Raw genomic sequence first — 25,619 nt, 5'->3', positions numbered from 1 at the left:
TATACCATAGAGAAAATGAAATGTGTAATTTCTGCAACACCTCGGACAATAAAATATCTTGTATAATGACCCTGCTTATAGCTACATGACCCCCCTCCCCTGGGACACCTAGGGGAGACTGTAGGGGTCCTGAATATGTAAAAATACTGTAGGTTCACACTCCACAGTGCACCTAGCACAAAAGTTGATTTTGGGAAGCAATTTACTGGAATAGGGGACATGAAATGTGCAATTTCTCTATCACCAGGGCATATAAAACCTCTTTTATAAGGTGACTTCTTATAAGTGCATGACCCCAAACCCGTGGGACACCTTGGGAAGACACTGGGAGTACCTAATATGCCAACATATTGTAGTAAACCACTTTGTAAGTCCCCCTAACACTAAAGTCGAGTTTGGGCACAATTTACATTTAAAAGCAGTGCTGCAACACAGGGCTGCCTTTAAAGTTACTGCAGGCTCTCAGCAGTGAACACATGCAAGTGCAGAAAGGGCTGCTGGCCTCTAAACTGTCATGCCTTATTATATACTACGGACCTAAATGTTGTTTTAATCCCCCTGATTTATTATGTACTAGGGACTTATTGGGTAGGTCATGCCAATCATAGGTGTACCCTAACACATAGTGTGCCCTATTGTATGTATGTGTTTTCACTGTGTGTTTTCAAAATAGCACTGCCCTGGGCCTGCCTAGAACAGAGCCCAGGGCACTCTCAGAGTCAGAAAACCAGCATCCAGGGGTCTCAAATGAGACATAAATTGGGGAGACACTGCAATCTGGTCCTGATTTCCAACAAAGAGTTTACTTATTGAAAAGTTAAGACTGATTAGACATTAGTTAAAAAAGAACCGACTTTAAGCTAATATGATGTGCAAATGTTTAAAAATGTGAGTATTTATATTAGACCTTTGCAGAAAGCCTATTTGACAAAAGAGCTTGTAAGGTCGGCAATGCCCACAACACATCCCCAAATTAGTCAATAGAGAAATCAGGCTTTATAACTATTAAAACAAAATTCAGAACACATCAATATTGTGGCTTTTGGGAGGACGGGGTTTGTAAATCAAATTCTGTCTATTATAGCATTATTAGGTAATTACCATGGCTTATAAAGTAGAAAAGGTCCATGCTAAGTGCTTTTTAAGCTCAGTAGATTGGATGAGTCAGAAGAATGTTGATACTCATCGAGGAGATTCGTTTGTTGCACAACTACAAAATAAACATCGCAGAACAGTAATGCAGACATTGGTTGCCAAGAAAAGACCTACAGGTTGCTAGATTATAAAAAAAAAAAAACTTTTTTTTTTTGCCCAAGCGTTTATCTTTTTTCTCTTTTATACAAATAAATTATCTATTACTTAAATCCAATCCGTAATTACTTCACCGAGTCCAATGCACATAAATCATTATTATTATGTGTTGATGGCCATAATTCCTCTAAAATTAATGTACCATCTAGGGTTGTTAGTCACACAATACAATTGAGCACGGGAAGAAGCAACAGTCAATCAATCAACATGTCTGTCCTTTTACCACGATGTCGGATTATCAAGGTTATGCATTCAGAAGCATTTTAAATTATGTGAGATTCATTAAACTAATCCCTTGTCTACAAAAAATCATGGGCCCCTCCTAATGTCCTTGTCGTTGTGTGAGGAAGCTGGATGAGGAAGAAAGCATTGATGTTAAGAAAGTGAGAGAGTGCCATGTTATTTTGAAAATTGGAGGGGTGCACCATAATTACTCGTAGTCAGCACCCACATATTTAGAGGACTTTTACTAATATCTGTGTTTGAAAATGTAATATTGGGCCGGGGATCAGTGCAATAAGTAATGGAGTGTTTATTAATCATAGATAAAATAGTGCCTTAACAATAATAGAAGTTTGCATAACGTAGAAAATGTATTCACAGGTGAAATGTCACATTCATTGTAATTTGCCTTAGTAGAAAATATGTATGCTTAATAATGAGTGAATTAACCTAGGTTTTTAATATGAAAAGATCCATTGCTTGCATTGAAAATAGAATTAACATTTAGAACGATGAAATGTAATGTTATGCTGTGTTAGAAATGCATTCAATGTATAAGGGCCTGAGATGTGCTGAAGCCAGTAGAGGCCTAATTGTATTTTTCCTTGGTTAGCTTTAGTCGAATAAAATGTTTTCTTATTCTTGGGAAAGGCTGTCCTCAGCAAATGTTGAATTGTAACTTTGAATGTTGCAAAGCTTCTTCTCACGTACATCAGCCTACAGGTGCCAGGCCACGGGCCTCGTTAGGTTTAAGGAACCATTGTTTAGGAGTTAGGTTGGTAGGCGCGAGTGCAGAAAGGATGCCAAGGAATTTGGGAGTGCAACATTTAGCGGAGAAGGTGCCTGGGACCCAAGGACACTCCAACAGACGCTTGATGGAGAGGAGCCATACTGGAAAAATTCGAAGACCCACACCTGCCAGAGGGGCGTGCCTGAAGGCGTGTCAACTGTTTTTGGGGTTTTGCATTAGTGACAGCACCAGAGGGTGGAGATTCCGATTCGAGTGGGTTCTAGCGGAGAGCAGACTAGAGACAGCGTACGGGCTTTGGGAAAAGCAGGATGTAGGTAGATTGTGAACTCAAGGCAGAGTAGGGTATAGGAAGGAGCATCTTAGAACAAGCCTGGTAGTTAGAAACTACTTATGGAAAAGTGAGTGTACTTCTTAGGAAGTCTTCACTGCTGACACCTTTATTCTTGCCTGGTTACAATGCTAAGTAGGGATGTCACCTTAGAGTCAGTGTAGGGATAGGCTAACCAAAAATGTATTTTCCCTTTTGTAAATGCAGTCTCGGACTCAAGTTGGGTGTCGGACGACCAGCAGGCTCCAGGCAGAAACCAGCTCCTCAGAAGTGTAGACAGTGTCCCCCTCTGTTTCCCACGACACCACACACCCTGTGGTTAGTATGCACACACAGGGCGGGCGGAGACGCCAAAAAAGAGAGAGACCTAAAACCCTTAGGTCTCCTAGATTGAAGACCGGACACTCAGGATTTGTGTTCAAATAGGACGCTGCAGTCTGCAGGGGAGAGAAGAAAACAAACATACAACAGAATGCTTAGTACACTCACAAAAGGGAACACGGAAGAGCTAACCTATGTTTTCTGTACTGAGTGTGCTGCAAGGCTCTTACCTGACCAAAGATTGTATCGCACCCAAAAGGTATCCACAAAGTAAAATAGAATACGAACCAAAAGAAGGGTAGATACTTAGGTCTCTCTGGACAAATGAAAAATTCCACGGAAGAAAAGAAAGTTTCAAACACAGTCTCGAACACCTCCCAACTTGAAGAGTTCAAAGTAATGTATGGCAGGGTTGCGATAATCCTCACCGAGCCAGAAAGACAAACAAAACAAAGTTCACTCAGTAATTCTGTTCCCAGGCGTTTCCCACCAAGGAGCAGCAGCCGGACGATTTCACTCGACGTCCTTGGATCAAAATAATGGAAGGGTATGAAGAAAAGAAAAATCCATCGGCAAATGTCTTGTCAGGCAACTGACACGCCGAGAACCACTGCAGTTTACCACAGTATCCGGTAAGGGGGAGCAGGGCGCAGCGGAGATACACAGGACAAAGTAACGCCTAGGAACGCCACACCTGTGATCCGCTATCATCGGGGACTGAAGAGCGGTTCCAATTCCGGTGTTCACCGCGGAGAGGGGTTCTTGCACAATGCCGCTCGGAGAGAGGGATTCAGAGAAGGTCACAAGAGCCCGCGCGGCCGCGCGAGGCTCAGAAGCAGGGAGGAGGAACAAACACAATCCAGTTCACGGGAGCAAGGATCGTAACAATGATATTCGGGTCGGGACCCAGGCAGGAATCCACAATAGAAAACCAAGCACCGCCGGTAGGTGGAAGGAGGCATAAGAACCACCCAGCCGGCATCTGATTGGTGCACGAGGAACATGGTCTTCTTCAGAACGCCTCAAGGCATCCTGGGACTTGTAGTCCTTGTTAGGCAAAATCACCATACAACACACTCAGCACATGCCCTAAGAGCTCCGGGTCCTAACATTGGGATTGTAATTCTTTGCCTAATGATCCTTGAATTGATGTTGCTTTTCATCTTGAGTCGTCTGAGGCTCCTGCGTAGGATCATGTATGTATTAGTTCCGGTTTATTTGCTGAATCTTTTGCTGAGATGTTTGTACATCCAATTATTTTTGCCTATGTAATAAATTCTTAAAAATTCCACTTCGTAGTCAGTGGTCCTTTGAGTTTAAGTAAAATTTGGATTGCAATGTTGGATGATGAGATGATAACAAATATCTTCCCTCCACACTTTTAAGACAGGGAAAAAGGTTCAGTCGACCTGACCTGGGATTCCAGATCCTGGTAAGAAAATCTAGATGAGAATCCTAGCTTCTCCAAAAGAATTAACCTTAAATTGCATTTTGCTAATGTGAAATGTGCATGTGTGTGTGTGTACGTTCGAGCAAACATATGCAAACAATATTTCTGCAGCATAATACGCAATGCAAAATGCTTATATAAATAATTTATGTTCTGTTTTGCACTACAAATTGAATGTTCCTTATTTCTTTGAGTTGCTGTCTTCACTCTAGCTTTACTCCTCATACACTCCTGAACTGCCACGAAAGCCAAAGCAGCTCATTAAGCAAACATTTGTGATGGGCCTACATAGCTGGAATACAAGATGCGACACTGGAAAATACTGAACTAGGAAAACTCCAGGAGACACTTTGGAAGATTTTGCAAGGAATTTGCATCAACTAAGTCATATATTCCCAACATGCAGTTTGCTCAGAAATGTTTCCATTGCCTAAAAATATTAACTAAAGATTAAGATTTCACATCCACAATATTTTTTCTAAATCCCAACGGGGCAAAATAAAAAGGCATTTACAAATATGTATTGCAGTGCCCCTATAGTACTACTTCACAAACATATAAATCCAATTACCTCTTCAGCCCTTCAGTCATCCCAGTACTTGTATATGGGATTCCACCGATCCCTATTCAGGCATCAAGTGAGCCAGTTAAAATGTACACAACTGCCTCCCTCCCTTTCCCTTTCCCATGCCCATTCTCTCTTTGTGCGCCTCTTAAGTGGAAACAAAAATTAGGGAAGCCCTTAAATAGCGTTTGTTCTTTCGGTCAGCTTCATTTTGTGGACCTCGCTTGGCTAACACATTGGATCCGACTTTTGGACTGTCCTTCATTAGAAAATAGTTCCCTAGCCTCTGTAATTCTAAGTGGGCCGGTTGCTTTAACTTTATCTGATCTTTTGGTGCCCTTGATGTAGCTTGGGATTATCGGTTATAGATTATTCTCACCCTCACCAGCCCCTGGTAAGTAGGATGTTTTCCGCCTTGGCCTAATTGGGCAACACAGCAGTCAATGTATCTTCTGGAGCTTTTTTGCCAGATGTCTAAACCTCATCTGAGTTTCTTTATAGCTGACTAGCAGCCCGTCCTGACGTTGTCCGGGTATGAAATAGAATGTGTGTATTTGGCAAGGGCAATTTATTTTAAAATCTCGCGATAGACAAAATTTTTTGTTTCATTAAAATAGGGACGGAGAAGGCCCAGCTGCAGCCCTGGTTGATGTTAGCAGGAGCGTGTAATGTCGTTGAATGAGAGAGTTATCAGCCGCGGGTAAATCCGTTTAATGAGAGAGTTGAGTGACAGCGAGTAGGAGAGGCTGCAGTAATTGTCCCCGCAGACATGCTTATTTGCGTGTTCCCCCGCTTGAGGCCCAGATGCAAGCCTGTTTGATATTAGCAGGCGCGTGTTCCCCGCTTGAGGCCCAGCTGCAGCCCTGGTTGATGGTAGCAGGTGCCTGTAATTTCGTTGAATGAGAGAGTTCAGTAACAGCCCGCAGGAAAGGCTGCAGTGACGTTACTTACCAGGCCTCCAGGTGAACGCGTTTGTCACGCCCCCAGCACACGGCCACAGCAGACAATCTTCTGATTAATGTACGACCCACATGGCATGAAGGGCGGAACGTAGAACACACCCCCAGCGTTTCTCATGCCCCCAGCGTGCCCCTTGATGCAGCGCAATTGCGTTCACATGGCATGAAGGCCGGCCACATGCCCCCCAGCGTTTCTCACGCCTCCAGCGTGCAGCTTGATGCTGCGCAGCAACGTAATTGGTGCTTGTATGTACGACTTACATGGCATGAAGGGCGGACACACGCCCCCAGCGTTTGTCACCCCCCCCAGCGTTTGTCACGCCCCCAGCACACGCCCACAGCCCACGATGTGATGGCCGTACCACAAGCCCCCAGCGTTAGTCATGCCCCCAGCCCACGCCCACAGCACAACGCAGACACGCCCACAAGGGACTACTTTGCTGGCACGGTTCTTTTACCTTTTAAATGTATAGAGGAGTTGGCCTAACGGCTAAGGTGCTCGACCTCTGACCTGGGGATCTGGGTCCGAGTCTTGGTAACGACGCCAAACATCCTGTGATTCTGGGCAAATCACCTAATCTCCCCGTGCCCAACAAAAATGAATGTGTGTCCTCATGTAACGTAACTGGTGCTGTGTAAAGCGCTCTGATACCTGATTCAGTTCGGGTCAAGTTCGCGCTATATAAAACTCTGCAAATTTTTTTTTTAAATATGTCCTTCTGCTGCAACTGCCATTTCCAACGCAGTATTGGGTGTTGTGATTGGTCCTGTGGTTACTGAGATTACCCGCCTCAAAGGTTTGGGCTCTCTCTTTATAATATTAGTATGGATTTTGAGTTTCTACCTCCCTGGTCTGGGACCCTGGGTATGTTGGTAGGTGGTGGGACTAACCACCTTCCTTGGGCCAGACCAAACATTTTTGAAAGGATTTGTGCCTACTCTGATCCTGTCTGTAGGCGATCTCTGTGTCGGAACTAAGTAGGCAGTGGGGTTCTTTGTCTTGTTTTTTCTTCTGGTCCAGTTTCGCAGCAAGGTGGAACTTTGGAAGGCCTTCAATTGTTCTCCTTGGATGACATATTCCACCTCATGCATTATAGATAGACAGATAGATAGATTAATTAATTAAATTAATTGTGGGTTTCTAAAGCGCTAGAATCGACTCCCGAAGGAGTATCTCTGCGCTGTAGACCGCTGGGGAACCCGTCCTGGCTTTCCCTGTGAGATGGTCCCTACTGGGTATCTCCAAGGTGAAACCAGGCATCCCCAGCGTATGTGGGTGGCCGTTGTGGAGATAAGGCAAGCTAATGGCCAGAGTTGCCGAGTGTGATCCCTGGTTAGAGTAGGCACCGAGGCGAGAATTATCAAGTCCGTTGACCATGGTCCATGACCCTGCCGCGTCGGGAATTGAACCCTGGTCCCAGGCCATCCTCTGCTTCCGGGTCTGCCGCCTCTAACCAGTGAGCCACACCACTCCATAGATAGATAGATAGATAGATAGATAGATAGATAGATAGATAGATAGATAGATAGATAGATAGATAGATAGATAGATAGATAGATAGATAGATAGATAGATAGATAGATAGATAGATAGATAGATAGATAGATAGATAGATAGATAGATAGATAGATAGATAGATAGATAGATAGATAGATTTGAGCATTTAAAGGCAGATGTCCCGATTCTTTGTCTCCCTCTTCTCTGCCTTTTTGGGAAGTTTTTTTACAGTCATAACTTTCATCGTCGCATTCTTCAGAATATGATGACAACATCCAGACTCCAGATTCAGGCACAAGATCAAATGCATCCACAGATCTTAAGTTCCAACAGTATTTAAACACCTAGCCGATAATTTGCTGACTCCTGTTGAAGAAGACGTACCCAATATAACTTCAGTTTTTGTTCCTGCAGTTTCAGTAGTATCCTGCTTCATTTCTTTCCATTACTCATGGGATCCATGAACTGTTATTAAGGGAATGGAAAACTCCTGACCAGGCAGGCTTACAGACGTTCATGACCCATATGTATACACTGGCTGAGGTTAAATTAGTGTTTCATTCCTCAGTAAAGTTAGAGCTGCTATTAGCCTAATTGGCAAGATGTATCTGTTTCTGATTTAGTGGATTTCACAGTAGAGGCTGCACTGAAGAAGAGTTTTTCTGTCCAACCCTTCTGGGCTGCTATTTATCCAATCTATTCTTCTAAATCCTCAGTTGAGGACTTTCAAGCTGTTGCTTCTTCCATCAAAGAGGTGTTGGATTGTCTTAACGTATTATCAGATATCTAGAGTAAGGCTACATGTATTTCTGATGCAACTTGTGATATACTCAAATTGTCAGCCTGTGCCATCATTTTCAATGTTGCCACTCATCATCAAATTTATTGACAGGATTAAAAGTCAGAGGGTGCTCAAAAGGCAGGCCTTCTTCGTATGGCCTTTTCAGGGTTTTGCTTTTCAGGCTATTGGCTGGAGGAGAGACATTGTTGTCTCTGTAAGAATCAGAAACATACCCACATGTTCAGGAATCAACTAAGCTTGTTGACGCCTTCAAAGTTCTTCTAGTAAATACTGGAAGACATGTTTTTACTAGTTCTGGTACATACCTAACCTCTTCTTTTTCAAGCTAATGTTTTTGCTCCTCTGCCCTTTTTTCAAAAAGTTGAAAGTATTCTTAAAAATGCTGCCCCTTCTGCCAAAGATTCCAGTAGGTGGACGTCCCTTCTACCTTTAACATGTCTCAGAAGAATATGTCATGGACACTTGGGCACAAGAAATAGACTGTCAAGGGTATTCTCTGGAATGTTAAAAGATACCACTAGATTCTGACCTAGTTCCTACACCATGGCCACAAGACCCTGTCATGCAATGTGTTTTAGTCAATGGAGTGGTGAATTTGACACTGAAGAAGGCAATCATTCCTATACCTCCATTTGAGGGGGGCAGGGATTTTAGTATCCTGTTTTCTTGGTGAAGAATATCTCAGGAGACTTCCAACTTGCTTTAAATATCAGGGAAATGAAACTATTAATTTGGGATATTCTCTTCCAGATGGGTATTCTAGAGTGTGCTATCTTGTTTATTTCTCAATGGAAATGTATTACAGAAGTGAATCTTCAGGGCTCTAGTCTCTATATTTTAAGGAATATCAGGAATCGAGAGGCTGATTGGACTATGGCATCGCCCCACTTTCACAAGTGTTTTAGGGCTTTATTTAAATTCAGACATGATAGGTGCCTGGCAACATCTCTTGCTGTTTCAGATTTCAGCTGCTGCATTAATCTGTCACCAAGCCTTGTGTTCCCTACATTTTCTTGCCTCCCTGTTTCCTAGTTTCCTCTTCCACCTTATCTTCTTTCCATGTACAATTGCTGTAATCCTTGCTTCTGTACTTGCTGTCCTCCAGTAGCACTTTTCACATTGCTGCAGTCTACCCTCCTCAGCTCCTCAGTATTCTGCTTTTAATATTCTATCTGACATCAAGAATTCATCTGCTCTGCTACTATCTAACCTTGCTACCTTCTCAGGGGAAGATTTACAAGCCCCTTGCGACGCTTTTGCGCTGCCGTTGCATCACCTTTGTGATGCAACAGCGGCATAAAAAATGCAGCAAATTTACAACGTGATGCATCTAGGGAGATGCTTCACGTTGTAAAGCCCTTTGTGACATTATACCTGCGTCAGGTATAATGTATGCAGAGTAGGCGTTCCCATGCAGAAAAGCCTCGTAAAAGTGATGCAGTGAAATCTACAAGATTTCACTGCGTGACTTTTAGGAACCCACTGCGCCAAACCTTACACCTGCTTGAAGCAGGAGTAAGGAGTGACGCAGTGTATTGGGAATAGGCCACAACATGCATTGCTGGAATTGTGTCGTGCTTGCAAAACGACTCCAGCAAAGTGTGACTTTTTCGCCAACAGATGCGTCAGAATTTCTGACTCATCTGTCAATCCATGCTTCATAGTGCGCCGTATTGTAAATATGGCGCCTCTATGGTGGCGCAAAGGTTTTCCACGCAGGTGCAGGGAAACTGACGCATCTGTACAGGATACTTCAGTTTCTTGTAAATCTGCTGCATAGTGTCCTGGGGTTCCGATTCCTGTTACGACTGGGGCTTCTTATAGCCTTCTCTAGCTTAGAGAAGGGTAATCCAGAGATCCTTGATTTATTTTTCTTCTGATTTGCACAATTCTTAGTTGAAAACACTATTCTGGACACATTGCTTATTTTTCTTGTCTTTGTAAGATTACGAGAGGGGGTTCTGCAAAGATTCAGAGTCACAGTTGTGTCCATTATAAATCTGTGTCTGTGGGATCGCAACTTTTCCCAAATTGTTCCCCAATGTCCTAGTTGGGATATTATTCATCTGTATATTGGCTGGAACAGGTGAATGCATGGGATTGTCAGCTGTAGTCTTGGGGTTTCCAATATTTGTTCCAAAACTCACTCATATACCAATTTGTTCACCACATCCCCTCTTTTCTATAAGAGGGCTTTATTGGAAGTACCAGGTTTTAAATTCTGTACCAACCTACCTCACATCTGCTCCAAGAAAATTCACAAAACTGTTGACCCAGCTAGTGTCACTTCTTCACAATAGAAAGTATTCCGGTTCATCCTTATTTAAAGGACTAGCTGATCTACTGTCATTCTGTCATATAGATTCAAGACATCACAACCAGAGTCTGTTTCCTATTCAAGAATGGGTTCCTCATCAAATACATGATATCCTTTCTAAAGTTTAGGGGTGGGTGTAAATTGCATAATTTGCTGTAGCATTAGTACGTGGAATTACGGCATAATTATAAAGAATTATGTGACAAACGTAACACTGCATTTGGTGCCATTTTCTTAGCGCAAAGTGCACTCTTCCAACAAAAATTGACCCACGGATGAATTTTGCACTAAGAAAATAAAGCTGAGGTCTCCAACCTTGTTCTAAAATAAGAGTTACTTATGTTCAGTGAAAAATCTTCTGCGCTACTAATATTATTAGAGATGTAAATGTTACAACATAAGACAAGGTGACATTCGTGGGCATCATATACTAGATTACCAACTGTAATCACCTCAGGCATGGTTGCTGACGATAAAGTAATAAATGCTTTGTCAATGTAGAATGTCTATACATGCGTTACACCAAACGGCCATTGCTTCACTGCCACTTGCAACTAGTTAATAACGTAAGTAATAACTATACCCTACACCGTTTGATTTTTATCACTCAAATATCAGCTTTAAATATATGTTGGAAATCAAGCCATTTTTTTCAAATATCATCTTATGAGTTCTGAAAATACACACTTTTTCATTTCGAAATAAACTCTTTGCACTCTTGAATATTCACAAAACACAGCTAAATCTAATCGAATTGTTTAAAATATCAGGTTCCACTGAGGCATTGCTGCGTTGTGCGTAAGGCTTTCAAACAGCATTTTTATTTTTATTTTCTTTAAACGAACCACAATTTCACACCGTGTGACATCTTATGTGTAGACCCATTAGTTCTGCATTATTTCCTTTTTCATTTGCGCCTGAGAACTGATAATCTTGCCCTTCCATATATGTGAAAACGTATATTAATCCAGTCTAAGGAAACAACAAGACCATAAAAGTCCCAGTGCAGCTTCAGGAAAAGTGTCTGGTATGCGTCAGCATCAAAGTAAAAGCTATTTAAGTATGTATATTTATACGCTGTCCCAGCACCGCAGCTCATTTTGCATTGTTAATTATTCACAGAGAAGGACGCCTCGTGGTTAGCTCTCTCCTTGGGAGGCTAGGGTAACAACTGTGTGAAGTCTGGCGAGAGAATCGCGGAGGTTTGATGTGTGTGTGTGCCTGATGGAGGGCTTGGACCCACCTCAGACGCGTGCCTTGCCCTCTCCACGACTTCCTCTGATTACACAAGACATCATGCCGAAAGCGGATTTATATTCACTCATTTGCTCAGAGATGAGTTGTACATTTTTCTCTGCTCCCATCACATTCGCCCTCCTCTGTTAACAATTATTGAGGGCGTTCAGAAGAGGTAATCAAGGCAGCTTATTCGAGTAAACTGAGCCGGCTGCTAGGTTCTGATGCTAAGCATGCATGGACTAAAGCTGTTAACTAGTTCTTCACATATAGGTTGCATTATCCTTTAAAACCTAGGCATAGAATGCAGTGAAAGATCTGACCATCCGATGCCGCAGAAGTACATATATGAAATTCTATACAGTAGCTGTGAATCAAATTATAACTAAATATTACGGGCCCGAGTCACAAAAGTAATCTGAGACAAAATCCTAACTTTAAGACTTTTGGAATTTACAGAAGGCATTAAGGAGTACTAAAGTTAGGATTTTGTCTCAGTCAATCTTAAATGTTGGTCTTAAGTTAAATTTAAGACAAACTTAAGTTTAACTGAGACAAAAATCTAACTTTATGACTAGGATTTTGTCTCAGTTAAACTTAAGTTTAATTGAGACAAAATCCTAACTTTGGAACTCCTAAATGCCTTCTGTGAATACCAAAAGTCGTAAAGTTAGGATTTTGTCTTAGATTACTTTTGTGAATCGGGCCCTACGTTTCTTTTGATTTATATAACGAATACATTGCTCAAAGTATATGTTAGCAAATAAGGTCCTTATTTAAGATTCGGCTGCCTCTGCACCTTCAAAGGAGCTCGGCCACAATGGCTCTATGGCACTGTAGCTTTTGCCGAGTGGCCACCATGTTTCTGAAGCCGCAATGTTTGGGCTGGGGCTGCTCAGCAGCAAACTGATAATCCTGACACCCTCAGTAGTTAATTTGCAAAACATAAGTGCCGAAGCTCTCGTCAGGAGGCAGCTTCAGCCAGCCCATTTCTCTTGTTAGCACAGCCTAAAACAGAAGCACCTACAAAACATGAAAGCAGGGAGAGGATGTGGCGTAATGACCAGAGCTGCCGACTATGGCGCTGGGGAATCACTTGATCTTCCCCCTGTACAAGCCATACATGAATGTGTCCTTAGGCTTAACTGAAGCTCACGAAAAGCGCAGTGCCAGTGCTAGCACCAGAAACCACGGACCAGTGCTATAAAGGGGCCGGTACTCACCGGTACTGAGTACCAGCACTTTTTATTTTTAACCTCCTGAGTACCGGCACTTTTTCCTGGCCACGGAGCGTACCAGTACTCATAACTGGTGGGTTCAGTGGTACTAGTGCTGCTGAGGATATGGCTATCTGAACTCCACTCTCAGCCAAAGCACCACCGTAGCCCAGTGGCGAGCCACTGCTGAATCATTCAGCGGTGGCTCATTACATCTTGTTATTGTGGTAGGGGAGCAGGCTCAATATGAAAAGGGGGGGCCCTCGGCCCCCCCGCACGCATGGCGGCGCGGCGACCGTCGCCCCCCCTTTCTCCAGTGTTGTCTCTCGGTGGTGGGGGCGGGCCCTGGGGGCGCGACCCACCACCGATTGGCCGGCGGCCTCCCTGACCCGGATACAAGGTAGAAGGTCCGGGTCAGGGGGGGCGGGCTACAGGAGGGGCGGGCCGGGGGGGCGTGCCCCCCCCCGCCTGGCCCCTCGGGAATAAAGAGGCGGGGAGCGCCCAGGAGACCCCCTTGTCCCTGGACGCTCCCCCGCATTACGGTGTGCCCCGCGCTCGGGGCTTCTTTGTTTTTATAATTTTTCCCGTATAACGAAGCGTTTTTTTCCTCGAGCCAGCCGTCGTGGGATTGCCAGGATCGGCAGCGAGGCGGCAGTATCGGACTTTCCCCTTTTTTGCCTTGCAGGGTCGTCGGCGGAGGACACGAGGCGGCAGCAGAGGTGCCAGGACGTGGAGCTCTCCGAAGGAAGGAAAGGCGCCAGCTCATTGTCGGGTGCGCACGAAGGGAGAAGGTATTTGTCGGCGCGGGGGAGGGCAGGGACGAGCAGCGGGCCAGCTCACGGCGGAGGTGTGCTCCGGGACTCGCGAGGGCCGGGGTAAGGCTGCGGGGGAATTGAGCGACTGTCTGTTGGGATCACGATACCGCCAATAGTGCAAACCGCATATAACGCGGTACAAAGTGAGTAAAGCCGCTGGTGTATTGAGCGGCTGTTTTTCTACAATACCGGCGTATTTTTAAAACCGCATAGATAACGCGGTACAAAGAAGGGTTTTCCCGCCTTGTAAGGCAGAGCGTCACGCCTGAAGCTAAGCAGGGTCGACCAGGGCAGGACCTGGAGGGGAGACCTGAATATAGTGGGGCCTAGAATTTTCTAATCTACAAGCGTGCAATATCATACAAGTTGAAAATTTTAATTGTAGTGTGAAAATTAACGAATGCTACTGATATTTACAAGATAAAGCCAAGTGCCCTGTGTACATTTGTATGTAAAACGAGGGGCCATTTCTTACAAATGTTAGTGCATTAATGATTAAGTGATTTATTGTTCATGTCATTACACAAGGTGTACAGTGCATGGGAATAAGTGCAGTTCCTGGTCCAATATTGTCCTGACCTTGAAGGAGGGTAGTTTTGTATTTTGCTGATATAAGGTGTTTGAGTGGCACACAGCAACAGTGAGGTGGACGGGGGGTTGCGATTGTCCTCTGTCTTGTAACTGGGTTTTCCGAAATCTGCTCCTGCTTTATTACACGGTGATAATACGTTTCTCAATTCCAGGCAATCTTAGCGACAGCATTTGACTCGGGACAGGACCTAAGGGCATTCAGCACGCACCGTGGTGTGGACCGGGACCGCTGATCACTATCGCCGGCGAGGACGCAGGACTGGTCGGTAAGAGGGGTACGGGGGGCTAGCATTCATTGCTCCTGGTGGCCGCCGGGTGGGTCTACATTAGGTTTACTCACCCCCTTACATAAGCGGACAAGCCGCTGGTGTTGCGGTCGCCGTTGCATGGTGCTGAAAGCCCCCTGGTGACCCTCCATCAGAAAGGTACACAAGGTTGGCCTGTCGTGATATTAGGAGAGTAGGCAGCTGTTTGTGGGTGTTTTTATCATGCCAGGTCCGCGGGGTGGTAAAGGTGGGTCCAACATGGAGGCTATGATGCGGGCCATGATGCGTGAGATGGGTGAAATTAAACAGCGGCTAGGGAAGGTAGATGAGCTGGAAGCACGTTTTAATGCAAGGCATGATGATGCCCCTGGCCCATCGGGTAGGCCTATCCGCCAGAGGGTGGCACCATTGCCAAGGGGGGATTTTGTTACCCCACCTAGGAAGTCTAAGTCCAAGAGACCCAGGTATGCTGCACCCGCCCCAGGGCCAGTAGAGCCGGTACCTGCCGTGCTGCCGGCGGTCGTCCCACCCCCGCATATACCTATGCCTACACCCCCTGCCCCCGTGGTGCCGGTGCCTGTAGGTCAACCAGTAGACGCAGCGTCTGCTCCCCCACCGGTGCCCACAATCCCGGGTACAGGCTTGCCACACCCGGCACCCGCCTTGCCTGCTGCGCCGGTACCACTGGGCATAACCCCAGTGGTACCTGTTGTCCCGGGTGGGAATTTAGATTCAATGCCCCCTGAATTGTTGTCCCAGATAACGGCCTTGATGCCATGGCTCCAAAAAGGGGGAGCTTTCCCAAATTCTGCAGATCATGCAGCAGAGGCGGCGAGGTTTGTAGAAAAAATCAAATCGGCAGCGGTCGCCGACAGTGTTGCATTGCCAGTATCTTCTCCCCTTGCAGGTCCAAGTCTTCCCCAGCCGGACGGAGCTAATGGGCAGCCGGCCCCGGTGCCCGCACTTGGTAAGGAAGTGGCATTGCCGCTCTTGGGGGACGGTGTTCTACCTTCCAGGAGTGAGAATTTGGCTCAGCATGTGTCGTTAGCTGTGAAGGAGATGGTTTGGGCAGATAAATATGTTTATATTTATTCTTTGTTGTTAGATAATAGGGAAATGGAGCATGCGAAAACACTGAAGGAGTGGATGCACCCAAGCGAATGGAGGGTGCAGTGTGCTAGATTTAGGGTTGAGGAAACTCTGATCAACTGGATGAAGGCTTGGGCTGTATTCACTGCTATTAAAGCTGAGCGACCTCCAGATTTACAGGCGCCATTGGCATGCTACTCGAGCAGGATTGTGGGGTGGAGTGAACAGTATTCTGGGGAGGCATGGAAAGGGTATGATGTGAATTTCAGAAAAGCATTGGAATTTAATAGAACATTGGCATGGGACACGGTGGACTCCATGTCTTGGCATAAGCAGTTCTCGGATAATGCACCCCCCCCTCAGTTCTCCGGTTCAGTCAAGGTGTTCTCTGCTAGACCTCAACAGCCCTTTCGGTCCCCCCAAACGAGTGAGGTGCCTGGGAAGTTTAGGGCCAGTGGGGCAGAGAAAAAAGGGGTGTGCTGGGATTTTAATAGGCGCACCTGCACAAGGGGCGCGTGTAAGTTTAGACATGCATGTTCCTCCTGTGGTCACCCCTCTCATCCAGAAACTGCCTGTAGGTCCAAGCAGGGAAACACGGGACAGAGGGGTAGGGGAAAGCCATTGTAAGACAAACCGGTTAGGCCCCCCCACTCCAGTGGATGTGGTGGCAATGATTCCATGGTTGAACAGATACCCGGACCACACATCGGCCACCCTACTCCAAGAAGGTTTTTCTAAAGGCTTTAGGATCCCGGCAGCGGGATACACAGGCAGCGCGCACTGTAAAAACCAGTTGTCGGTAAAACACAATCCAGCTGTGGTGGCCGCCAAAATTGACAAGGAGCTATCTTTAGGCAGGATAGCGGGCCCTTTCACTGAAGTGCCGGTACCTAATTTTGTGTGTTCCCCATTAGGAGTTGTCCCCAAAAAGGAGAAAGGGCAATTCAGATTGGTCCACAACCTGTCAGCACCTAGGGGGGCGTCACTGAATGATGCCATTGACGAGGGTATCTGTAGCGTTAAGTACGCCTCTTTTGATCAGGCTGTTAACTTATTACAGGCCACGGGGCCCGGGGCGCTAATGGCGAAATCAGACATAGAATCAGCCTTTCGCCTCCTCCCGGTACACCCAGCGGATCAACATCTCTTGGGCTTCACCTTTGGGGATATGTTCTACATGGATAAATGCATGCCCATGGGTTGTTCTATATCTTGTGCTTACTTTGAGATGTTTAGCTCTTTTCTTGAATGGGCCATGAGACAAGTGACGGGCCATCAGCAGGTCATGCATTATTTGGATGATTTCCTCTTCCTGGGGACAGCGGGATCTCAGGAGTGTGCACTGGCATTGCAGGAATTTTGCGTGCTCATGCGGGCTTTTGGTGTCCCGCTTGCGCCCGGGAAGACTGTTGGCCCGACCACCTGCTTAGAATTCCTCGGCATTGAGATTGATTCAGTGGAGGGATGTTGTAGATTGCCTAGGGACAAGGTGGACAAATTCAAAACAGCACTACATTTATGCCTACGGAAAGATAAGGTCACCCTGCAGCAACTACAGGAGGTGGTAGGGCAATTGAACTTCGCACTAAGGATCATCCCCATGGCTCGCCCTTTCTCTCGCTCCATTGCTCAGGCAATGAGGGGGCTGAGGGAGAAGCACCACCGCACTCGGCTATCGTCTGAAATTCGCCAGGATATGCTTATATGGATGGCATTCCTGGAGGATTTTAACGGCAGGGTGGTCTGGCCCGGCCCGCTCACAACATCAGCAGAGTTGGGCCTGTGGACTGATGCTGCCGGTAGTGTGGGCTTTGGCGCCATCCTAGGGAACAGGTGGGTCGCTCAACAGTGGCCGGAGGTATGGCGAACATGGGGTCTGACCACCAATATTGGCTTCCTGGAGCTCTTCCCAATATGGGTGGCATTGATGGTCTGGCCCGAACACCTATGTAATCAATCAGTGGTGTTTTGGTCAGACAACATGACGGTAGTGGAATGTATAAACCAGCAGGGAGCACGGTGTCCTTTCATACTTCGTCTGATCAAAGAAATTGTCTTGCAATGCCTTAAATGGAATGTCGTTTTTAAGGCCAAACATGTCCCTGGTGTTCGGAACAATGCAGCTGACTCCCTCTCTCGCTTCAAAATGCAGGTTTTCAGGGAGCATCTTCCTACAGCAGACCCCTCGCCAGCGCACTTCCCAGCAGTACTTTGGCAGATTGGTGCCCCAGATTACAGGACCTCGTGGTCGCTAGCCTAGCCCCCAGGACCAAGACGGCTTACGAAGGGGCGTTTTTGTCTTGCTGTTCTTTTTTGGGGCAACAATGGGAGGTGCTTTGGGCGCAGGAGGATGGCTTTGCGGCCTATTTAGAATGGATGCATAAGGAGGGGCGCTCGGTGGCAGCGGCAAACAGACATAGGGCAGCGGTGTCATTCTACGCTCAAGCTAGGGGCTTGCGTGATCCCACTAATACCTTTATGGTGCGTAAGGCTTTGAGGGGTTGGCGCCGTATTCAGGGCCATCATAAAGATAAGAGAAAGCCCATAGGATTAGCGCGGCTGACAGCTTTACTGGGCGCGCTGGACACTGTTTGTAGCTCGGAGTGGGAGGTGCTTCTTTTTAAGGCAGCATTCTCCTTGGCATTCTATGGGGCGCTGAGAATTAGCGAACTTGTGGCAGGTTCCAAGTCAGTCCTACTGGGCGGCTTGCAAAGGGCTAGTGTGACGATAAGGGAGGACACCATGTGGGTGACTATTCAGAAGTCAAAGACCGACCAGGAGTCTAGGGGCCACACCATAGTCCTCCAACGGGCCCCCGCCAACCCTTGCTGCCCAGTGAGGCACGTGGAATTATTGCACGGGCTGCTGGTGGGCACAGCGGGCAGGGCACTGCTCTGTCATGCCGACGGGAACCCCTTGACCAGGTATCAATTCAGGAGGGTATTGGAGATGGTGGTCAGGAAAGCAGGTCTTGACCCTAAAGAGTTTGGCTCTCATTCCTTTAGGATTGGGGCAGCAACTGAGGCGGTGGCGGGGGGCCTCCCAGTGGAGAGAGTGAAGACAATTGGTAGATGGTCCTCAGAATGCTACAAACGTTATGTACGAATTGACATGCTGTGATTACATGGCGCTCACGCTTGGTTTGTTTCCGCTCTCTTACAGTTTCTCAGACCTGTTACGCAGGGGAGGAATTTGTCGTCGGGCACCAACAACATACATCAGCACGGAGCTGCAGCCAGGAAACAATGAAGAAAAGTGTTTGGATTGTGGGTCACTCCTATGTAAGACGAGCAGAATGTGTCTTTATGTCAGGTGACAGGGGGAAAAGGGCGGCACAACTGGGGTTGGACATCACGTTCTTCGGGAGAGGGGGGTTGTGTCTGAACGAGTTTAGGGGCTTCTTCCAGGGGCTTTTAGCGCGCCGGCAATCTCCCCCGTCAGTGGTGATACTTCACCTTGGGGAGAATGATTTGGCAACACTGGGAAGGCGCAAAATCCTAACTTTGGAACTCCTAAATGCCTTCTGTGAATACCAAAAGTCGTAAAGTTAGGATTTTGTCTTAGATTACTTTTGTGAATCGGGCCCTACGTTTCTTTTGATTTATATAACGAATACATTGCTCAAAGTATATGTTAGCAAATAAGGTCCTTATTTAAGATTCGGCTGCCTCTGCACCTTCAAAGGAGCTCGGCCACAATGGCTCTATGGCACTGTAGCTTTTGCCGAGTGGCCACCATGTTTCTGAAGCCGCAATGTTTGGGCTGGGGCTGCTCAGCAGCAAACTGATAATCCTGACACCCTCAGTAGTTAATTTGCAAAACATAAGTGCCGAAGCTCTCGTCAGGAGGCAGCTTGAGCCAGCCCATTTCTCTTGTTAGCACAGCCTAAAACAGAAGCACCTACAAAACATGAAAGCAGGGAGAGGATGTGGCGTAATGACCAGAGCTGCCGACTATGGCGCTGGGGAATCACTTGATCTTCCCCCTGTACAAGCCATACATGAATGTGTCCTTAGGCTTAACTGAAGCTCACGAAAAGCGCAGTGCCAGTGCTAGCACCAGAAACCACGGACCAGTGCTATAAAGGGGCCGGTACTCACCGGTACTGAGTACCAGCACTTTTTATTTTTAACCTCCTGAGTACCGGCACTTTTTCCTGGCCACGGAGCGTACCAGTACTCATAACTGGTGGGTTCAGTGGTACTAGTGCTGCTGAGGATATGGCTATCTGAACTCCACTCTCAGCCAAAGCACCACCGTAGCCCAGTGGCGAGCCACTGCTGAATCATTCAGCGGTGGCTCATTACATCTTGTTATTGTGGTAGGGGAGCAGGCTCAATATAACACTGTGAGTGACAGGGTCTGATCATATCCTGCACTGTAAATCACAGGTGTGAAATTCCGCAGGCACTGAAAGTCCAGACAACTGGCTGAGAGTCTTAAGGAGAAAACCGTGGGAGGTTGGAATAGCAAACAACCTTTTAAATTCTGTTGTAAGCCTTTTATGCCAGTGAATGTCTGCTTTTGTGTGTGAGAGCGGAAGCGACAGAGAGAGCATCGGGACGTTATGTGAAGGTATTTAAACCGAAAATGTGAGGAATGTTTTGTGTGTGCATGTCTGCTTGTTCTTGGGCCTGTGTGTGAGTGTATACTCAGGGGCAAGAGAATGTATGAATGCTGTACCTAATAAAACAAATTAGAACTGAACCTGCAAATATAAAAAAAACGCAGAAACTAAAGCATAACACGTTGTTTGGCCTTCATTTAATTGTTGGTGAGGAATTAACCACTGTATGTTGATACGTTTGTCATGTTTTTTGGTGTGTGCTGAAACTGCTGTAACTAACATGTTCCTTTAAATGCAAGGAGTGGCTTACACAGTTGAAGGGGGCATATTAGGAGACCGGTTATTAATTGTCAACATATGCCATGCCCACATGTGCAGAGGTAATTTGCACATGCAGGCAATTTGAGACTGTTTATAAGTGTAATTTAAGGGCAAAATGATTACTTGACAGATGGCAGTAGTGTCTTTATATAATCATGCTCCACCCCTTGCCCCGCCTCCTAGCTCAATTTCATGAGTACCTGCACTTATTTTTCCCCACTTAAAGCACTGCCACAGACTCAAATTAAGCACTGGGCACCCTGGGAGTTTTCTCCCAGGGTGTGGGGTAATTTTTTTTGTTCGTAACTGCCAGGCTTCTCCTGTAAACCCTAAACAGAACAAAAGTATGACAGAAGGTTTGACCTGAAAAAGGCTGACAGTCTGAGATGCTTAGGCCGATGACTTGATGCTTTTGCGGCCCTCGGTCTTTAGTGCCTGTCAGCAGACCAAGTGGGGGCTCCACCAGCGGAAACATGGCTGCTTTAACCCGACTCCAAACAGAGTGTGCGAACCAAGAGTTTGGCATAAAAGGTACTCGGTCACATTTGTGGCAGGGTACACAGTCCACTAAATTCTAAATATATGGCCCTAACTTGATTGCAGAACTAGTGTGAAAATACATCTCTGGGAGAAATGTCTCTCGCATCAGAAAACGATAAAGTTTGGTGTTTTGCACAAAATTCATATGACTTTTCATTGGGTGAATCAGTTGCCAAAAAACCTGGAAGCATTGATTTTGAAGCAGCAAAAATCAAAGATGAAAAATATAGTGTGCTGTTACATATTAAACAATCCATTACAATACATCACGTTGGTCCTTCTGCAATGTATTTTGTGAAACATATGTATTCTGCCTGGTACACGTGGAGTCCATATGAATACACATTGAATGCAAATCAGTATTTGGTGTACTGGACATAAAACGTTTTAGATTAATATTTTTAAGCAAGTTTATAAAAGCACAATTGTTTTACATAAAATGTGATTTTAAGTAATGCAAATATTCAATAACAAGAATGAAAAAATATTGAAACTGTTGGTAAGTGTGTGTGTGTGTGTAGTCAGTTGATTTGGTTAATCAGATGTGACTGTAACTCCTTGTATTTTGGCAAGGGGATGTTGAAATAAGCAGAAATAATTTGTTCTCCAGAAAAAGTTGAATTTCCAGAAAAAAGTGTGAAAATTCTTACTTGTGATTTTTGGGTAGTTTGTAGGGTCTATTTCTGATTGACAGTGTTGATAAAGCAGTTTCTTGTATTTTGTTTTTGTAAACTATGGTGCTAAATACTATCTGGAAAAATGAGTTTGCGGTTGTGTTTGATAGAAGGGATGTAATTTGTAGGCATGTTTGTCTGAAATTACTGAGTAATTGTTGACAAGTATTGATGGTTTTGTGACCAGATATTCGGGCTATACCTGTTGGTGGAATATGTGTATAAATACATTTTGGAGGCTTGTTTTTCTCATACTGTGTTATGCGAGTGTGTGTTTGTGTGTATGAGCTTATTTTATAATCCTGCATTCGTTTCAATTATTTGCATAAAAGTACACAGTCTTTTGTGCATGTCACCAGGCTACTCTACCAAATATAGTATTAGAGGTATGCATTGATATTTCGTGCTTAGTAGAATAGTCTATCTGCATGTTACATCAGTTATTGTCATTATTAAACATTTCAATTTCAAACAGTTTTTTTTAGCGTGGCACTGTCCTCCCTATGGGTATTTGGGCACTGAGAAAGCCATGTCTCAGTCATGTCTCAGTCAAACATCCAGGTCTTGAGTCTCTCACTGAAGTCCGCGAGGGAGAGGGGCAGGTCGTTCCAGGTCTTGGCGACGAAGTAGGAGAAGTAACAGCCACCTCTGCGGCGGATGTAGGGAATGTATGCAAGGGCTGGAGATGACAAACAAAGGTGTCTAGAAGGCAGATGCAAGTTCAGTTGATGTTTGCTGTAGGATGGTTCTTGGTCATAGAGGGCTTTGTTGGCATTTGTGAGGATCTTGAACTGGCATCTCTTCTGGATGGGGAGCCAGTGGAGGTTTCTAAGGTGAGGGGTGATGTGGCACTGTTTGGGTAGGTTCAGGATGAGTCTGGCTAAAGCATTCTATATGGTCTGAAGTCTTTTAAGAAGTTGGGTAGAGATGCCGGCATAGTCAAGGCCACTAGTGATGAGGGCATGAGTGTTGGAGTATAAAATAAGAAAGTTTCTGTTTGCTTGTCGGGGGCAGTTGCACATGAACTTCAAATCGTTCTAAATGCTTTGTATCTCTGCAAGTGCATATTTCGTTGTCAAATCAAATCAAATCAAAAAAGCTTTATTCGATATTTACATTGAATATCATAAAAGCATTCATAATATTGGTTAAAAGAAAATCATTTTGCAGTTATAACACGTAATTATCATAAAGAACAATATATAAAGTTAAAAAGAGACATTTTCATAAGAATTAATTTTAAGAAGAACACAATATTAGGAACAGGCTAATATACAATAGGATCTTTAGCTAATTACCCAATCAAGTTGTACCTGCTAACGAATTTCTAACATTAAGTTGTCTTTGTTTATTCTAAATATTGATAATCTTATTTTCCTGTTTCATCTTTCTTTGCATTTACAAAAACTCATTCACTCTTTGCTCCAACTGATCCATAGTATTTTAACCTTGAAAGTCCATCTCCCTCATTTCCATGAACCTGTCGCGCAGATCCATGGGCAACTGCTCGATCATCTCCAGGTAATCTTCTAGGTACAACATCCTTGCTCCGAGAGGCAGTAGCCAACGTTTGATTGCTTCCAATATGGCGTCACCTCCAGCAGCAAAGTAATCTCTCCCTGACCTCTCATCTTTCTCATTGATTTGTTTCACAAGCAATGCTGTGCACGAATGTGTGCTGAGTTGGAAGCAAACCTGTAGTTTTTTTTATGTTTTAGTAATCCACATTGCTATTACTTTTAATTTGGAGCACCAGTTCATAAACATCTCTTTATTGTTTATCATAGTAAAGACACGTTGTGCAATTGTATGTCTAAATCCTCATTTTGGGATGAGTGGATAAAGGTATATTTGAAAACTGCTAATCGAATGTACGTCACATCAGCAGTCCACTCATCCAAATAAAAAGCAAGAAGATGACCCACAATTCAATGAAAACTGGATAACGCCATCCCAAGTAGCTATGGTACTTAAAAACTTGAGGTCCAAAGGTGCACCAGGACCAAACGGCTTACTGAACGGACTTTTTAAACAACATCAACATTTTTGGGCAGAATATCTTACCCCACTATACAACAATGTATTCCAGACCGGGAGTATTCCCCAGTCATGGAGAAGTAGCATTTTGCATCCTATCTTCAAGGCAGGTATAAGGACTGATCCAGCGAATTATCGCCTTATTGCGCTTATAGACGTTGAGGCCAAAATGTATGCTTCGAACCTTCTGAGGGCCTTGGAAGACTGGGTTAGCGCAAACAAGATTCTGCCGATCACGCAGACGGGCTTTAGGCCGGGTACAAATACATCATGCAACCTGCTGGCGCTAAACCTCTTGGTGGATAAAGCACGGGAAAAGTCAACCAAGCTGTATACGTGTTTTGTAGACCTCAAAGCGGCGTTCGACACAGTCCCGAGGGAGGCACTATGGCAAAAGATGGCCAACTGGGGAATACCATCAAAGCTGTTGCGGGCCATCATAAACCTATATACTTCCACTTGGGTGAGAATTAAACTAGGCAATGGCGACAAAACAACAGAAAAAATCCCCACCCATGTAGGCCTCAAGCAGGGCTGTGTACTGGCACCAACTCTTTTCAACATCTTTACCGCGGACTTGGACAAGTGCATCGCAGAGACACAAAGTGATGCACCGAAATTGGCCAACTACAAAATTAGGAGCATACAGTATGCAGATGACATCGTACTTTGTAGTCAGACCCCGTTGGGCCTACAACGTTCCATCTCGAAGCTCCGTGAGTATATCGTTGCACAAGGCTTACAAATTAACTACAAAAAAACGAAGATCGTCTGTTTCGCCTCACGGGCAGGGAGGAAATCCCCCAACTGGCATATCGCAGGCAACACAATAGAGCGGACCACCTCCTATAAATATCTGGGAGTAGTAGTCGACGACAGGTGGAGTCTGAAAGAGCATCAATCATATAGAAAGGCGCAGGCAAACAAACTACGGTTCGCTCTAAACTTATTAAAAACGAAATTGAAATGCCCATCTAATTCACACCTGTTGAAGGTAATCGCGGCGAAGTTCTTACCATCTCTTACATACGGGTCGGAATTGTATAAAGGAAAAGACGCAAATTTCCTGAACACACAACAATCAGAGTTGTTTAAATAAATTTTTCGGATCCCGAGATTCGTATCCCAAGCGCAGATACGCTTGGAATTTGGTCTACAAAATCAGCACCAAGTCAGACAAGCGGCTGCACTAAAAACAGGCTGGAAATTAAGGGCAGCACAAGAGGAATCGCTCATGGGCCTCTGTTGGACTGAGATGAAAAACCAGACAAAGGCGAAAAATGCCTGGAAAACAGTAGTGGAGGATGCACTGTCAAATCTCAAAATGGAAAAGGCATGGAATACCAACCAAATGTTTGCGGCCTTCAAAAAAGCAGCCAATGGGGCTGCAAAGCAAAGATCTTGGATAATAGATAAAGCCGCATTAGCGAAGAAAAAACATGGTTGGACGGTGCTGGCCACGTATGAGAAAATGGAGCCTCAACCTTATTTAGTTAACCATATAACTCCAGCTACCCAAAAAACATTACTAAGTTTACGGCTAGGATTCTTCATTTTAAAAGACCAGACACCCGCATGGAAACAAACATGGCCGACTTCTGCCTGTAGATTATGTGGCCAAACGGAAGAATCACTGATGCATATATTGTGCATTTGTCCGTCTTTGAGGACTTTGAGACGTAATTATCTACTCCACATATTCCGTCTCTTTCAAATTAGATCATGCCGTCAGGCCGTCATGC

This window comes from Lissotriton helveticus, chromosome 9 (assembly GCF_964261635.1).
Source record: "Lissotriton helveticus chromosome 9, aLisHel1.1, whole genome shotgun sequence".
Classification (NCBI taxonomy): Eukaryota; Metazoa; Chordata; class Amphibia; order Caudata; family Salamandridae; genus Lissotriton; species Lissotriton helveticus.
Note: the sequence above shows the minus strand (reverse complement) of the source record.